The 12,336-nt window shown below is 38.2% G+C and overlaps 1 protein-coding gene across 1 annotated transcript in view; it reads right to left on the minus strand.

The window, feature by feature from the left end:
• The window catches only part of slc39a10 (solute carrier family 39 member 10), a 34,490-nt gene extending 22,797 nt beyond the window's left edge, over positions 1–11,693 (minus strand). Inside the window, exon 1 of the mRNA XM_042002073.1 lies at positions 11,566–11,693. The gene's annotated coding sequence lies outside the window, so the exon portion shown is untranslated. The remainder of the gene's footprint in view (positions 1–11,565) is intronic.
• Positions 11,694–12,336: the final 643 nt, after the last annotated feature.

A 12,336-nucleotide genomic window follows, 5' to 3' on the forward strand; every position in this document is an offset into this window, starting at 1 on the left:
TATGATTCTCACACGACCATCCTCATCTCGTATCAAACTGCTGTCTGCAGGGGAGCAGGCGGAGGCACGAAGCCAGAAAATTCCTATTCTGGTGTTCAAGACTGCAACACAGAGACTTGTGTTTACTGTTACAAAACAAGTACGATGTGCACCATTCACAACCATCCTTACGATCAAATCTGTTCTTAAATTCTACTCTCGAACATTTTCCAAAAACTGTGGCATTCACCAAAATCTTTGTAAAGCTTTCCTCACTCTGCAAGATCACCAACAGTCAGGAACTCTTACGGACATCTGAAAGCTGACACGTTTAAACAAAATCAGCGTTTGTGTTGTTTTCTGCTGTTCTGTTCATTAAAATACAAGAATAAAACTAAAGTAATGTTTATATCAGATTTTTAAACAACTTTTAGTAAAGTACAAACCATTTTGTTATTTAAGATAAATAGCAAGATATTGCAGATCCATATGTTATAAATTACCTCAAGGGAAAATTAACCTAACTAATTAAACTATTTTTCTTCCATTATATTCATTCAAGAACAAGTCTTTGGTCAAGACGGATTAAAATGTATTGCTGGTCTTCCTGACACCATCAGTGCTAGATCCACACCTTTAACCACAAGAATATCACTCCATTATTGTCCCAGTCACCTGTGACTTCCAGATACACCTGCTGAATGTGGTCTTTAATAATTAAAATTTACTATGGCAGAGTCTTATAATAATTACTTTTATTAGGAAATCACGGTTAGTTTCTGGTTAATAACACCTTTCAGATGATGCCACAACTGGTAGAAACTGTCTTTACATATAAGGTACCGCAGGCCATGTAATGAAAATTTATTCTACAATGTGCCACTTCCTCCTCTCTAGCCACGACACCAGGAGGATGTGCATCTTGCTGTGTTTATGGGACCAGGCTGCAGGCTGTGGTCCAAGTTCAGGAGTAATTAATTATCCGTTTGTACATAAAACTGCTTTAACATGATCTGAATCTCTGTGTGGTCATTATCACTTTAAAAATGAGGGCACAAATAAAAAAAATAAAAGAAATAAATGCAATGCAGCCAGATTTTACTCAATTTTTAAAGTATTTATTTGGACATAAATGATCACATGGTGAGCTTTAAATCATATGAAAACAGCTTTATATAAAATGGGTGATAAAATACTTCTGAGCTTGGACAGCAGCCTGCAGTCTGGTCCCATGAGCGCATCAAGATGCACATCCTCGTGGTGCTGTGTCAGGTGGTACAATGTAGAACAAAATTTCATTACGAAGCCTACTGTACCCTCCACAGTTTGTAAAGCAAGTTTCCACCTGCTGTGGCATCATTTTAAGATACAGTTCACCTACGGAGTGAGTGGTGCATCTGATGAATAATCCAGGTGAGTCTGTAGGTGATATTAACCAGGAAATAACATTGATTTCTTAACAAAAGTAATAAATATAATAAAAGAAATGTGCTCCATTTTAATAATTAAATCCCACATTCAGCAGGTGGATCTGGTGGTCCCAGGTGACTGGGACATTAATGGAGTGATATTCTTGTGGATGAGGGAACAGATCTGGCGTGTATGCAGACCAGCAGTAGAATTAAATCCGTCTTGACTAAAGACTTGTTGTTGAATGAATGAAAAATTTGTTTACATGGTTTATTCCAGGATTCTTTTAAACTGTGAAAAAGCACTTTTCTCCACCAAGTGATCTAACTTCTCTTCTGCGTCTGCTTCTTTTTTATATGTCAAGTGTGACAACGTAGGGCAATAAATGGGGAAAAGAGCATTATAGAGCGGTGGAATTTGGTAAAAAGGAGAAAGTAACTAAATGAATACTAAAGATGGATTTATACTCGCACGGTGTCTTCATACGGTAGGGTCTGCACAGCTGATGCCTGTTAAATGTGATCTCACACTCGAGCATATGGTTATGGCGTTGTGTTGCAGTTTCTCATCGACAGTAGGACTGCAACGATTAGTCGACGTCGACAATAGTCGACAATAAAAATAGTTGACAACTAATTTACCCGTCGATATTGTCAGCAAAGAAAAAAAACAAACAAAAAAAAACTACAGAGTGAGACATCGTCTTCTCCCCTAACTCTGCTGAGAGTTGCACATACACAATAAAGTCCGCCAGGGAAAAAATATGGTGGCCGACAGGGAATAGAACGGCGGCAGAGGACATCAACAGTCTGAAATAACGTCACGTTAAACTTACAAAATAAATTAAATACATGTGAGATTTGTAAAGCAGACCTTGCATACCACGGACGTACGTCTGCAATGCTCAAACATTTAAAGAGGAGGAACGTCGGCCTTACATAACAACCTTAGGCAAGATTTCAAAGCTGAAAGTGAAATCAGATAGAGATACATGAGTGACGGGATACATGAGAATCAACCAATCGGATTATGAGATACGTAATCCGATTGGTCGACTAGTCGTTTTAATAGCCGGTGACTAATCGGCCATCAGAATAGTCATTCGCTGCAGCCCTATTCGACAGTAACCACAAATTCAGCTCCAAAGAAGCTCCAGCAGTCCAGGAACACGTAATCACAAACCAACCAAACACAAAGGAGTATTTTCTGCATAACCACGCTGCAAGTAGAGGTGCACGTCAGGTCGGGAAGAGGTGCGCATCAAGCCTCCGCGGACCTACGTGAAGTATACGGCAGTGATGCCGTAACTGACCTGAAGTATAAATCCAGCTTAATGCACAAGGATAAGGATCATGTCTTAAAACATTTGTCAACTAATAAAACTGAGATGAAAATATGAGTGGGAAGGATTTGGAAAGAGATCAGTTAAAGTGGGTTTGAAGAAGGAAGGCAAACATTTGATCTATTGCCAGGAAGATGGCGCAATTTTATCATGAAAGTAATGTGAAAAAATGTACAACACTTGCACACCCGCCATCTTAAAATCCACGTAAAGCTAAACATGCTAATGTAACATGAACAACATTAGCAATGCTGCACAGTTACATGTGCCACAGCTGTTATGTTAACATCAATTATCAACTGAGTGGCATATTATAAGAAACATATGTGTTAGGTGAACAAAACATCACATTTACAGAGGACATTAGATAAAAACAAGCTAATTGATGTGTCACTTCACATAAGTATAAATAATGACTTCAGAAACTGAAAGGAAGGAATTAAAAATCATGCATTACTTGCACACTTTAGATCACAGTAGTACATTTAGTCAGATGAAACTCAAATGATTCAGATGACTAAATTATATCCAAAGCTGAACTGTTTTTAGTAATAAAAATAAAACAAAATCAAAATTTGCTTTCAAATTGAACACTGGGTGTTCTCAGCTCACACATCACAGTGTTTGATGTGCTCACTGAACAGTGGAGAGGCACTAACACTGATACACCATCTGAGGTTGACGTAGTATAGCGGAACTGTCCACACAAAGCACATTTAAGTCTACACCTTGTGGTTCCAGGCAGCGCTCTGTCATGATGTGCACAGAAGAAAACAGTGCTCGAGGCAGTCATTTTGCCAGGCAAAAACAGCAATTCCCAGATCAAGAGAGGCTATTGAGTGGAATCTGTCATAAGGCTGAGTGGTAGGTCTCCTCCAAACATCCTGACTCATGAACCTGCCATAGTCACACACATCACCACAGCCGCTTAAATTTCTTTTAACAGCTAAACTCTCAGCCAGTTATTACATTTTCCTGAGGCAGTAGGTTATGATAAGGTGAGTAATTTATCTTACAATCCTAAGCACTGACTAAAAAAGTTAAATAAGGATATAGAAAAGTCAAACGACACAACGCCACTGAGATAGTACAATTGTTTTAGTTGCAGCCTGAGAAAAGAAGGCAATATGCCAAATATGTAAGGAAAATACCCAACATCCCTCTGGGTTACAGTCAAGCAGCTTCAGCTATGACAACAAACACAGATTGAAGGTTTTCTGGCTGAATCTGTTGATTTTTCTGTTTCTAGCCATAAAGTCTGTGAGCAAAATCCAGAAACAGCTATTTAATAAAATGACAAGATGGCTGTGGTGAGACACAGGTGCACGGTTGATGCTCTGTGGCCTGGAAACATGTTCATCACAGCACATAGAAGACCGCAAGGCTAGACCAGACGCAGACAATAAACACAGCAATTAGTTGAGGAATACACACTACAGATGCTGAAGAAATAACAGACCAGCAAAATGACAATGCCAAGTGCTGCTTACCTTTAATCAGAAATAAGTCAAGGAAGGACTGGAGTTCACAACACCCCAACACCAAATGCCAGCACTAACATTAGTAACAGATTGAATGTTTTGAGGCTTTTGAGTACAGTGACTTAACTAATTTGCACAGGGAGGCGGGAGGGAATGGGAGGGCATGTGTGTCTGCATGTTTGAGCAGTCAGGGAGCTCTGTCCAGGATAAACCACCTGACCAGCTACTCATGGTGTACATGTGCATGGAGCTCCATGTTTGTTATTAGTAGGACATTATGCCCATGTTATTGTTTTACCTGGAACTACACAAGCAAGTTGCAAAGACTACAATGTGCTAAAATATCCCACAGCAGTATTACTGAAGCCTTCTTGTTCATAAAAGCATTCCTAAGCCGACAGAAACATTTTAAGCTCATCCACCTCCTCATACCAGCACTGATCCATGTCTTTGCACATCAGCTTAGCCTGACCAACAGAGGCGTGCTCCCTGGCCAGTCTACATCTACGCTAGTCCACATGAAGAAGGGGATGGGATGGTGAAACCTTAATTTCCTGAGAAGTAGGGAACTTTCTAAAAAGCAGCAAAAACTATTTTTGAACAATAAACAACAAACAATAATTTGAAACTTTATTCAAAAGAAACTGTTAGTGCTGGGCGGTATGTACAAAATTATATATCAGTATTTTTTTTAAATAACAGCAGTATCACAGTATTTGACTTTTTTCCCCACATGCATGACTGGGTGTTAACCACATTTCCCAATGACTGAAACAAGAGTTACTGCAGTAAGCAGGCTAATAACAGCTGAGTGCAATGCCATGAGAAATGCAAACTGTACAAAATATAAAGAAATAAAAAAAATAATTAATGGTCACAATATCTGCAATCTAGTGTGTCGACCATTGACGTGAATATGTTTTTCTCTACAGTACTTATCAGAACCAGGTCTTCGTGGTGGAGCTGGTTATCTCAAACCCAGCCTTTGCTTGTTTGATCATGTTTTTTTTTTTTTTTGTCTTTTACTGCTCAACAGCTCCAATAGTGGTGCAGCAGTGAAAAAAATCCCCCTCAAACAATTTCCTGCTGCACCACATTCAGAAACACTGTTTAGGCTGTTTTTTGGTGGAAGACAAATCCCATAACATAAAAATAAAAGCAGTCTTATCAAGAACCAGTACACCGGACAGACAGATACATTTATTTTTATGCAACTTAGTTTTATGCAACTCTCACAAATAAAAACACCTCTCCATTAACTTTTTCAACTGGGACTAAACACCAATATTTACTGTTTTGCTGTGGCATCTGTATGATAAAGATGGATGGATTTCCTCTTATCCAGGTAACTTCAGGATTAACACTGGGTTTTCTGTACTACGCAGCTGGTTCACTTTTTACCGAGGTCAGTCACCATGGTAATTTAGGCTGAACGGCTAACCTGCTGTGGAGCAGGTTATGTTCTGGATAAGAAATCAGCGAGTATAAAAGCACCACCTCCTGACCAATCAGTTCTCTTGGAAAACAGGTCTGCCCATTTCTTAGAAGATGCGTTAACGTTGGTGCGCGGATCATGAGAGGAGCACTTAGGAGAGAAAGAGTTTTTAGGGACAGATGCACCCTTCTGATGAAGAAATAAAGCCTCGTCGTCCCGCTTTGAAGTATGTTTTTGTTATTAACTTGTTCCCAAGTCTGTTTATCTCCACTAGGGTTTCGTCTGGAATAACAAGGTTTATAATAATGGTCACACATGGCAGATCTACAGAACCACGAATCTATGGAACGCACTTGTGTCTTCACAGTGAGGAATTCATATTTAACACAAAACATGCTCACACAGGATGCTGAGCCAAAAAACTGAATGATATGAATATGTTAATCATGCTTTATTATACAGGCCTCTGGACTGCAGGCAGGCCAGTCAAGCTTACACTCTGACTGCGATGCCACGCTGAAGGAAGCTGTGCAGAATAAAGTCTTTCATTGTCCAGCTGAAATAACACACAGGCAACCAAAAACATAGGTGTCTCTGTATCAGTGGTAGCTTCACACATATGCAAGTCACTCATACCATGAGCATTGATGCACCCCTACATTATCACTGCTTTATGGTCTTTGTCATCCAGACTGCTACCAGCAAAAGGTGAGTCCACTTTTCATCTGGCCTTGCAGATGAAATGGACATGGACTCATCTGATGACAGAGCACCACATAACACCTCTGGCAGACAGGGGAGAGCCTGCATTGACAGGCTGTACCTGCTGCTTTTATCCACTTGCCATTTTATTGTACCTTTTAAATTCTATTTTGGTTTGCACATTGTTTTTCTTACATTTGATTTAGCACATCCTTATTTAAATGTATATACTTCTATAGGCCAATTCTTCTTACTTATTCTGTCTTGCTCTGTTGGTTAGTATGTTGTACATAGATTTGTATATTTTGTTTATTTCTGGTATATAGATTTGTGTGTTTGTTTTGCTGCTTTGTTTTTGCTTATTTATCTGACTCTTTTGCACCAATGTGAGCTGCTGCAACCCCTAATTTCTCAGCTTTGGGATCAATAAAAGTATCTATCAATCTGTCTGTCTGTCTATGGTGGTGCTCAGAAAACACAGCAGCATTTTGATGAGGATTTGATATACGTCTTCCTCTGTCTAATACAGACTCAGATGACATTTCTAAATGCATTGGAGGACGTGAAGAGTATAAAGACGTCCCAATCAATGCTTTATTTCCATGGTCAGTCTTTAATGACATCATTTAAGACTGATCAACTGCTGATGCTGAGTCTCAATTTAATACCTGCATTTCTTTCAGCACACCACTGCAAATTACAGACATTACATTAAAGATACTGAAACCTTTTTTTTTACATAACTGTGTAAAAATTAACGTGGAATATAAGTTTTTACAGAACATTAGCCATTCTGTAAAGTTCAATATGAATTTTCAATTCTTTTCAAATAAAACTACAGTAAGAAAAATGTCCCTTTCCAAGCTGCCAATTCACAAATAAATGACAGTATCCACTACTGGGGGCAGTGGTTGGTTGTTTCTCTTTGTGAGCTCATAAAGGGAAAGCAAGTGATAGAGAAGACAGAATTTTCTCATTTTTGGGCCTCATACACAGATTATGTGAACACATATGACTGTTACAAAACCTTTAGAAAGTGAATTTGGCATAATATGGGACCTTTAAGCCAATCTTTTCTACATGTAGTCAATAGATGTATATGCACAGGCACAAAGTTAATTAGCCACAACCCATCCTTGATGGGACATACTGTCTTATACCTTTTTTGGATTCTTCTTTTATACCCAATCCAGACACCCTCACCTGCCACCAGTTAATCTGGTGAATGTAAAATTTTCTACAATCATTTGTGCTTCTGCCATTAACTCCTACACATGCTTATTTTTTTAGAAAGTGAAAACAGTGAAGATCATTTTCTCTGTACCTGTGTTTGCTAAACAAACATTAAAACAAATTAAGTTTTAGTTGCTATTTTGGTAAACCAAAACTTGTTATTGGGTATGACTGAAAATTTACCACAAGAGTATGTAAGTTGTATTAACTGAACTTCTGAACATGGATTATTTTCTCAATGAAATACTGTTACACTGAAGGCCACATTGTGTTGATGTTTTCACAGTTACTACAAGGCTGCAGTAAATTCAGCACAGAAGAGCTTCTGAAGCACAGAACTTAACTCAATAAAATGCTTAAACGTTGCTCTGAGGCCAGGCAATGACTCACGGGTGCTGGTTTTACTCCAGTCTAGTTAAAGCTATTAGGAGAATGTTGATGTCACCTAAACCAGTTTCACCATTAGATGCCCTCAAACACCACCTCTAGCACAGAATTACTTTAACCACATCTATAAATGACATGAAAACACAGAGTTCAACCTGACCAAAACTAAACCAAACCTAATGGTGCTGTTTAAAACTCTGAATAAAAGACTGTCTGATGGCATTAACATGAGGATGATGTTATAGAGCAGATTGTGGAGATAATGACAACAAATACAACAGGCAATTCTGTGTTTATTACAGTCTTATTATAATTCACACATGTCAACAAGGAATTTAATGGTTCACTTATCTGAGCAACATGAGGACTGACACAGAGCACAAAGATCACGATAAGCACAGACAGAAGCTGTCTTAAACACAATGTTAACTTTCACCAATAGTTTTTACTGCTGTCTTCTAGTCAACACTATAATATGCCCCAAAGCAAAACAGTTCCTTACATAAAGTCTTTTACTCCGTCTACTACTCGGCTTTTAACACAGAACTCACCCATTTAAGAAAACACTAAGCTTTAATATGACGTGTTCATTGCTTTTTCCATTGCACTCAATATCCAAGAATAAATAAAAATTGTAACTCTTTCATAATTTCCTCATATTTGGTAAAGCTGCATTAGAAGTCCAGCAAACAAATCCAAGACAAAATTTCAGCTGTGATAATTAATCCAGTGATATTTGAAACATTACATTGCATTAAAAATAGCAGCTAATCTCATGGGGGTCCATCTCTGGTTGCTGAATTCAGCTCCTCACACCTGTCATACTTACTGAGAGATGGTGGTTTACTACTTTTACAATAGCTGAACTTGTTTGTTTAGTTTCATAAACATTAATAGCACAACAAACACCAGGAAGTCTCACACCTTCTGCACTTTCTTACATGTACACAGGTACATAAAGTTTGTAAACAGGGTCCGGTGATTCGGCTTAACGGGACTTCCAGCTATACCGCATACAGAGGCATACATTAAGGTTTCGAGTTGAATAACTCTCAGTTTCTGTAATCGTAAATATTTTCAATTCCTCCAGAGGAGCTTTGTCAGGTCTAAAACAAATAATCCCAAAGATATACTCAGGGCTGTTCCAGCTTGGTTTCATAAGTGCTCATTTAAAACAAAAAGCCTGTGTTGTATAAAGAAAGCATGAAGGTTTAAAAACATGGGTATGCATAAGATGGTGTAAGTCTAACAAAGAAACTATTAACAACAAGTATAGGATCAAGTAAGGTTGGAGATTGTCTGATATACACGAGAAAAAGTGAGGATAACTAAAATCCCTCCTGTAATGGAGTCTTTATGTAGCTGTGAATGGCTTTTTAATTAAGTGGTAATAGGTTGTTAATATAACTGCAAGCTATTGGCTAGCTACCAAAAATTTCAGAGGCAAAAGGGTTAAAAACTGACAGTGTAGGTTTTCTACAGTGGTCACAAAACATTTTGCACATTGTCATGTGTTTATTCACATTTGGTGTGAGAAAGGGGTCTAATGTCAGTCTGTGAGACAGAGGTACTATCTGCAAGCGATGATGCACATGTCATCATGCCATCATCATCAGACCGTTTCAATAACCGTGCATTCAGCCATGTCTTCTAACCACGCACAACTGGCTCACTGACTTGACTCACCCATGTGTGGAAGAGCTCTTTTTGAATAAGCTGATCTACGTTAAAGCTCCCCAAGAAGACACAATAATAAGATCACACATGGGTCTGTGGTTCTGTGCCCACATTTGCAGTAAAATAGGTCTTGAACGAGAAAAAGGCTAAACTCAGCTTAACTATAAAACAAGATTTTACCCCTTCTCAAGTTCTTTATAAACAGAAAATAAAGCTAATTTTTTTTTATCAAATATACAATATACCAAGATAGAAAATCAGATCTATGTCTCAATCAAATAATTCGTGTTTGTTGACAATTATCTAAGATAACAACTGCAGATGTGATATTTCCATCACTACTGCCATCTTATCTGTGAGGCTGAAGGGTGGACAAGTATTTGTCTTATTCTGCCTCCGCATTATATTACAGTTTTAAGGCACAAGTGTTTATCTTGTGGTGTTTACCTTATAATAATATGAAACAGCATTTTATTAAGATTGAAACTAAACGTGTTGCAATTCAATAGAAAGCAAAAATATGTGTTTGATTTTTATCTTAGATGCATGATGAGCCCAGAATCATCTGTTGCTGTTTGTCACATCAAAATATGTGTATTAAAATATGTATTTAAAGCTATTTGATTATATGACCACAAAAAGACATCAGTCCAACCAAACTGACTGAATTTTTAAGTCTGTAGCATTTAGTCCATTTTTAAAACCGTATTGGGTTTGCATCCAAATAAAGTCCAGTAAACTTGTGTTTCTGTGTTGCAGAGCAAAAACATGTAAGCTACAATGACAACCAAATCTTTAAAGTTGTAGTTAATTTAAGGCTAGATAAGAGATTATTCTGGTATTAAATCAATTGAAATGATTAACAATTGATGCATTTCAGCTTATTGTTGCCATTTTCTAACTATGGACTGTGATGGAAAGATAAGGGGAGCAATTCAGTTTTTATTTTTTATGGTCATATCAAAGCAACTCTGCTTAAGCTGGGTATCCTTTTGTATCCAGTTTTCTTAATTATACACATTTCTATCCTGTGTAAAGCTTCCACTTGTATTCTTCGCGGTTATGCAAACGTGTAACAGCTGTTGCATGACACGCTCAATGCTTTTGCATCACCACACAGCACTATTAAATGCCTCCGAGCAAAAGGTGGAGTCATGCAGACTGAATCATCGTGGAATTGTTCAGGTTGAGAAACACAGCAGTACGACTAAATATTCATGCGTGTGTGTGGTGGAGGGGTACAAGTCTGATCTGCATATGACCGAAGCAGTCACTTAAGTTGGGCGTCCCACGCCTGCAATGTCCGCACCGTAGAATAGATGACAAAACAAAACTGCAGAGAATATGCCATTTCACATACAGCTCGGTCACAAAAGACAGACTCGCCTTAAAACCAGGCTGGTGGTTCGGCTCAAAAACAGCACATCTATAAAAACCCCACCAAGTATCAGACACGATGAACGCTACGGTGCACGTGGTGCGCATAATTCCGTACTAAAGCAGAGCTGCTACTCTTCCGCGTCGCTGAAGCGTGACTTCAATAAGCCGATATTACAACGAACAAACTTGCTATTTCATCCGTATTAAAGAAGCCGATGATATCCCAACACCCTTAAAATGCCGCCCGACATTGTGTTTAAAAACCAAACTGTCCCTATGTTTAAAGAGTCGTCCCTCTCGGACAGGCTAACGCTAGCTTTCACACAGGCAACAGTTCAACCAGCTAACGTTAGCTAGCAGACGACTCACAGGAAATTAGCTTACTGTCTACTAAGCACAATCACACTATATATTATTTAAAACGCCCTTCATATGTTCACAATGATGGTTAACAACATCTGTACGTTGGAGCAAACGCTACCCGGGTCCATGTTGTGGGAGTGAATGAAAACAAATGGTTTTTTTTTTTATATAGTTACCTCACTCGAGTGCCGTGTGCATCTCCTCTCCGCTCGGTACCAAAAAAAAAAAAAAAAAGTACGTATTGTTTTACGTCAATGCACTAAAGATGAGTATATTCACCAACGGCTCTTACGTACTTCAATTGGGATCACAGCTTAGGACGAGCGGAGAGTCTGCGCAACTTGCGCACAGCAGTGAAAAAACACGGCTTTTTTTCCGCCAAATTGTGTCTGGACTGTCATATGACTTAGAAAGGAAATGGTGTTCAGAGCAAGGAGTAGGCTAATTCCACCCACCCCTACAGAATGAGCACATGAATCACCTAAATCTAATCTTACACTGAGATGCTGCTCTGACAAGTATTAGCTTATTTTTCAAGACATGATTAGTTTCTCAAATTAATAAAACTAAAGAAAGTGATTACTTGAAAAATCGAGTCAAGATTTACTGTAAAATGAACATTTGAACAACAAATTATTTCAGTATCTGACCTTTTCTGCCATTAATAGATGTTTCAAAACTATGTATAAAGTCTAAATGTGTTGTTAAAAATGTTATTGTTATTCCTATAAAAACTGCAAAACCTGAATATGCAATCTGTTCTTATTACCAGCAGGAAAACTAACTCAACAGTTTACTCATCCTCACTCAACTAATAACTTAACTACATTCAAAGTTACTAAAATCCCCTTTTATCCCCATTCTGATGCTCGATCAATTAAGTAATCTTGACCAGGTTTTTTATGCCTAAATACACTGAGCTGGCTGATTAAAACAGGTGTACCCAA

The sequence above is a fragment of the Melanotaenia boesemani genome, chromosome 12 (assembly GCF_017639745.1).
Source record: "Melanotaenia boesemani isolate fMelBoe1 chromosome 12, fMelBoe1.pri, whole genome shotgun sequence".
NCBI lineage: Eukaryota > Metazoa > Chordata > Actinopteri > Atheriniformes > Melanotaeniidae > Melanotaenia > Melanotaenia boesemani.